General features: G+C 40.8%; 1 protein-coding gene across 1 annotated transcript in view; it reads right to left on the bottom strand.

The window, feature by feature from the left end:
• The window catches only part of hdac7a (histone deacetylase 7a), a 122,733-nt gene extending 121,855 nt beyond the window's left edge, over positions 1-878 (bottom strand). Inside the window, exon 1 of the mRNA XM_080733992.1 lies at positions 833-878. The gene's annotated coding sequence lies outside the window, so the exon portion shown is untranslated. The remainder of the gene's footprint in view (positions 1-832) is intronic.
• Between the last annotated feature and the right edge of the window lie 5,745 nt (positions 879-6,623).

Genomic DNA, 6,623 nt, shown 5'->3' on the forward strand with positions numbered 1-6,623 from the left:
TTAAGTATTGACGGTTCAAGCGGTTAAATATCTGAAAACACACATTGACATGAATCCAAAATACACTGATGATTGTGCTGTCAAACGATGAAACTATATGGAATCTATCAAAAGGTCGTGGGGGTCCCTGCTTCACCTCTCTCAACTAAGGGGTCCTTGGCCTGAAAACGTTGAAGACCCCCGATCTAAGGTGTATGCAGAGAGAGCCTGCTGGCACGTTGACACAGTGCGTTCCTGCGATTCCCACGATGCAGTACTGTTTTGCGGTAAACACAGCCGACGAGGATGTAAAGGTAAAGGTTGTAGTTTTAACGCTCACACGTGGTAGCGCGGCGAGCACACAGCTCGGCTTTCATACTCAGCGTTACACTTTTGTCCAAATAAAATAAAATAACAAAACAGCAAAGATGAATATTATTTGTGTGAATGGTTAGGGCTGTCACAATTATTACATAATCGTCTAATCGCAATTATTTGACATAATTGCAAATATCTTGTCATAATCGTGAATGTTGAAAAATGTTCATACATTTACAAACATTTTCAGAAATAGTGGAAATAGCAGATCTACAAGCTCACAACGCGTCGCGATGCGACGCGTTATTTTTTTAAGTAGAAAGTCAAATATGTCAGTAATTTCTTTGTATATGTAAGTTATGTGTCATATCTGCCATGTGCAACTTCAAAGCCTAAAAGCCAAACAGAAATGTTATTATAAACGACAAAAACACAATTAAATCGTTAATCTCAATTATTTGAGCGACAATTAATCGTCATGTAAAATGTCATATCGTGACAGCCCTATGAATGGTGCTGTATTTTGAAGCCCTACCTTCCACAGTCGGGGGGGAAAGTGTTTGCGTCTGTCTTTACCGCCGTTCTGGAAACATCTGTAGAGGAGAAAACAGAGGTGTCAGTCAAAGTATTCAGTAAGACGGGTCTGTGGTTCTCAACCTGTGGGTCGGGACCCCCAGGGGGGTCCCCAAATTATTTTGGGGGGTCCCCAGATGATTAACTTAATTTGCAACATTGTTCCAGAGGGTCTCCAGCCAAATGTGTTAACATTAGAGATGTTACCGATCAATCGGCAATGGATCGGATCGGGCCGATCAAAGCATGATCGGCGATAATCAGTGGTTTAGATCAAAAGGTAAATTCACCGATCCGATCGGATCGGTGCATCTGATCAACCAGCCGTTCAGTATGCCCACTTGAGGCCATTTTGGGGTATTGATTTCCACAGTGCTGAAGGAATAATTAGTTACTGCTATGATAATAAATACATAGTAATGCTGGTAAATAACTATAAGGCAAATATATAAATGAATTCATGAGTGAATGAATGAAATAAAGTTAAAACATTAACATTTAGAAAATATAAATAATAACTTGATCGGATCGGTGATTGATCGGGATCGGGTGATCAAACCTTTGTGATCGGTGCTCGGTGATCGGTTCCAAAAAACCTGATCGGACCATCCCTAGTTAACATAGCATCAATATTAGTTTAAGCACTTCAACCCTAGAGTACATTGGCCATTAAATAGCTGATCTACAAACTCACACACGCATACAATCTTGAAATACAATTCAAAATGCTGTAATATTTCTTTTGAAAGATTTCAATAACACAAATGAGGGTCCCTAGCTGGAACAAGATCATTTTCAGAAGGGGGTCCCCCGGCCAAATAGGCCTACTTATTAATTTGGAGGTGCTTGGCATGAAAAGGTTTGAGAACCGCTGGCAGGTCGACTTCAAAATGCTGAGAGCAGCCTATGATTTAAGAAAGCAAAATAAGCAGAAACAACATAGGCCTGTTTGACCCAGATCCTGTTGGAATGAACACCAGGGCCGTGCTTACCATACAGGCAAAATAGGCAGCCGCCTGGGGCCCCCTCACAGCCTGGGGGCCTCATGAGATTATTATTATTATTTTATTTTTTAACCAACATGGCCATCAGGGGGCCCCAGTTGAGCTCTCAACTGTGAGACAGAGAACAGTTGAAGTGAGGGTGAGGGTTAACATTAGCTCATTAGAATCTGAAAAGAGCGTGGCTCTCAAAGGTGTGACCAGAGAACAATGGTCCTGATTACCCAAGCGGTTCTTTTGTGTCTGTTCTGTGATGTCACGTACATTACTTTAACTTTAAGAAGGATCGATGCAGGGAATGGATACATTATTTCTAAAGTGTGTGTATATATTTATATTTAAAAAAAGTTTTGAGGGCCCCCATATTTATATATACATATAATGTGTATCAATTCCATTTCATTTTGGGGGCCCCAGATAGTTTGAAGTGGGGCCCGGGATGAGATCAATATAAAAGAAGGGTAAAAAGGGCCTTAACATGAAATGTGATGTTTAACTTGAAATACTTTCACAGGGTTTACTGGGGCTTCTTAAAGATGGCATGCATAGTTTGTATACTGTTTATTTATATTTAACATTTTGAGGGGCCCAAATATATCCATTTGGGGCCTCTCAATCTCTCAAACAGAAACACCCAGGGGGCTCCATGAGTTATCGTCAAATATAAATCAACAGTAAAAAGGCCCTTAACATAGTCATGTAATGTATGTGTTTAACTTTGAATGGATATGTATAGCCTTAACCCACTGACTGTCCTGTGAGACAAACTTTGTCTTTGAAAACCACTGCAAAACATCACTTAAAAGTTATTCTTATTCTTATTATAATTACGTTTTTTTAAAACACTATAAGTAATAACACTGATTCAATTCATAGGTTTAATAGTGTATGAAACTTGAGCTGAAGTGTGTTATTTAACATGAAGCAACCATCCTTAGATGACATTTCTGTCACAGACATGCAGCTAATTACCACCTGAAAGAAGTTGGCCTGTCGCTGCAACAATGGGCTCTGATTATCTGAAAAGAGCTTTAATGTCACAAGTTACTTTAGTCTCCTTAAAAATATAAACAAGATTTATACTGTATATATTTATATTTAACGTTTTGAGGGCCCCCAAATTCATTTGGTGCCCCACCAGCTCTCAAACTCAAGCTCTCAATACCCTCATATATAAATAGTAAAAGGGCCCTTAACAAAAGGCTGTTAACATGGTCATGTAATGTAATGTTTAACTCAGTATTCTTATTCTTATTACTTTACCTGTCCTGTGTAAGTTGCTTCTGGTGAGAGAAGTTGAAGCTCATTATTTATCTTCTATATGTCAAACATTGTGGCCATCCATAGCTGAGTGGTTAGTGAGCCTGCCAAGGGAACCAGATCCCTGGTTGTCACAGGTACGATTCCAGGCCAGGTTAGCAATGTGTTGCAGTGTCCCTGAGTAAAACACTCAACCCCTGTTTTCTCCCTCCTCCTCTTATTATTTTCTCTGGAATTCTTTTGAAAAAGTGCTAGAGTTTATAGGCTATTAAACTTGTGTTATTAAAAAAAATATATATATATATATTTTCAAATAATTAAAAGCTAAAATATAGGAAACAAAACATAAGGGAGTATTTATTCGCGACCCCTAGAAATTGGTCCGCGACCCGCATATGGCTCCCGACCCAGGGGCCTCAAACTGGGGTTTGCCTGGGGCCTCCAAATCGCTACGCACGGCCCTGATGAACACACTATGTCTAAAAAAGCCATGCTCGGTGAAACGGCTGGAAACATTCACTCACACGCGCACACACACACACACTCACGCACGCACGCACGCACGCGCACGCACGCACACACACACACACAGACACACACACACACACACACACACACACACACACACCAGAGGTGGAAAAAGTACTCACATGTTGTACTTAAGTAAAAGTATCAATACTGCACTGTAGAAGTAGGCTACTCACAAAAGTCCAGAATTCAAAATGAGTAAAAGTATGAAAGTATTGGCATCACAATGTACTTAAAGTACCAAAAGTAAAAGTACTAAATGTTTGAAAATAGCAGATCTACAAGCTCACAACACACGCACGCGCGCGCGCGCACACACACGCACGCACGCACGCACGCACGCACACACACACACACACACACACACACACACTATAGTTACTAAATAATTAAATCAACCTTTGGTATTAAACTTCCTGTCTTTCTCAAACACTCACTCACTCAGTCTCTCCCTTGTGTAGTGTGTGTGTGTGTGTGTGTGTGTGTGTGTGTGTGTGTGTGTGCGTGCGTGCGTGCGTGCGTGCGCGCGCGTGTGAGAAAACCTGTTGCCTCTTTACAGGCAGTGAACAACATCTGCTCGGCGCTGCCTGCCTGCCTTGCGCTCCTTGGAAACGAGCGCAGCTGCCAGACAATGTAGAGCAACTTTAACTTGAACTTTATAACAACTGGACAAACTGCATAACACTTTCAGTTGGACTCCCGAGTCCCGACTCCACGGTGTGCAATGATTAAGTAAGTAACCAAATGGACCCTTTAGGCCAGACTGTGTTTCTCAAACTTAGACATTACAAGGTCTCCCCTTAACTTTGGCAGTGTACAAATGGAACCAAATGGACCCGTACAGGGTCCATTTGGTTCCATTTGTACACTGCCAAAGTTACAGACGTAAGGTCAATTTAGACCCACATAAAGGATAGAGAGTCCCTGAAATCTACTCTGATAACTGCTTTAGGTTATACTTTCGGAGTTACAAATGGATAAATGAACTGATGATAAGTTTAGCCTACTGTGCAGGCTATACTCTAGTAAATCAATGATGTAACAATAATAAACATTAAAGTCAGCTGGTGGTATAGAATACCGGCTTCAACTGTCACATACACATCACCGATCACTTTCTCCCACACTTGCATTATTTTTACCTTGCGAAAAACGGCCAGTCCACACTTCAAAAACGATCAATCCAAGACAGTAGACTATACGCAATACAAAAGAAACCGTTCCAAACTTCTCCTTTCTTTGTAAAGATCCGATAACAAGTGATGATGATAATGATGATGATGATGAGACGTGATGACGGTTAGAATAAGAACGAGACGCGTTGCTGCTGCCGGGAAAGAAAGAAACAACTGCTTGGAGAAAAGAAAAGAACACTTATCTCTCAGTCAACTTGCTCAAAGTCCAGCCCCCCAAGCTCGCTCTCTCTCTCTCTCTCTCTCTCTCTCTCTCTCTCTCTCCCTCCCTCCCTCCCTCTGTGCGTGTGCTTGTGTGTGTGCGTGCGTGCGCGTGTGCGTGCGTGTCCTCAGTGCAGAGACAGAAATAGAAGCACCAGAAATAACCCCGGCTGTGACTTCACACCGACCTGCAAGCACTATTGTTTCCTGCCTGGGCGGCCTCTCATTGGCTGCCGAGGCGCAGCCAATTAGATGGAGGAGCGCGAACTAACTCAACTCAATTTAAACATAATTTGCATTATTGTTATTATTTTTAAATATAGTATAATAAGCTCGCCTATAGGACCGTATTGGACCATAAGTGAACGATTTGATTTACCATTGAGGAAATCTCATACATTAACAGTGACCTATTATAATATGTCTATAATCTGTGGTTTTATTTTTATCCACAGAATTATGATAACGGTTACTTTAATAATGATAATAATAATATATATATATTTTAAATGCATTATGTTTGACCAGTCTTGTCTTTATGTCTGCAGTCGGTGCAAAACACTGAAAGTGGAACATAATTAAATCATGTCTTCTCTTCATACAACAGAGTGCATCTGCTGCAGCGATTGAGAGCAGAAGAGCTCAATGTCAGTGATCGGTTATTATGGCTAGTTTTTGTGTGGTTGTGGGAAAGACTTATAGATTCGAGAAGAATAATGCTTAAAAGTTTTGTTATAAACCCCCCAAAAGGAAAAAAAAAAAAAAGACAAAAAAGAAAAGTTCTACTCTATGGCTCCATCTGCTGTTGCTATATCGTAACAACCAGTCTGTTGTGACTGGAAATGTAAAAACAGTAGACCTAGGTGAGCTGAATTTGACCTGTGCGTATGTAGGTATACAGTATAAGCAGGGGCGGGCTGGCCATCTGGCATACAGGGCATTTGCCCGGTGGGCTGCTAGGCTAGGGGGCTGGGGGTGCTGGTGTAAAAAAAAAAAAAAAAAGAATCTGTAAAAATATCAGTCAAAATATTGGTCAAAATAATTTTATAATGAGTGGTATCGTCCTAATTCTGCCCTGCAAGCATTGTTTCAGAGTCTCAGTTTGGTGTCTGTGTCATGCTCTAGTATATAACATACAGTAGCCTATAGCGTACAGTATATTGAGCAATCAAATACAACTTGTTTGTCCAATTCTCAGATCAATATGCTTTTCCATTCATTAGCTAACTAGCCAAAGTTCTGACACATTTTGGCACTAATTCATACTAGTTCATACTCCGCGTGTTGGTGGTGAGAACCGTATGCTAACTTATACAATTTATGGATTGTGTAGTTGTGTAGTTATCATTTGTTGTCTGTAAAAGTTGTGGTATTAAACGCTTGTGGATTTATATATGCCACCCTCGACCTGTACAGTATCTTTGCGCGCGCTGGTTGTGGGGGCTGGTCTGGCCAAGATGCCAGGGCTGAATTTTAGTCCCAGTCCGTCCCTGAGTATAAGTACAATTTATGTATGTATGTATGTATGTTACATACATACATTGTATGTATGTATGTATGCATGTAAAGT

The sequence above is a fragment of the Nannobrachium achirus genome (genome assembly GCF_963921795.1).
Source record: "Nannobrachium achirus genome assembly, chromosome: 9".
NCBI classification, from domain to species: Eukaryota; Metazoa; Chordata; class Actinopteri; order Myctophiformes; family Myctophidae; genus Nannobrachium; species Nannobrachium achirus.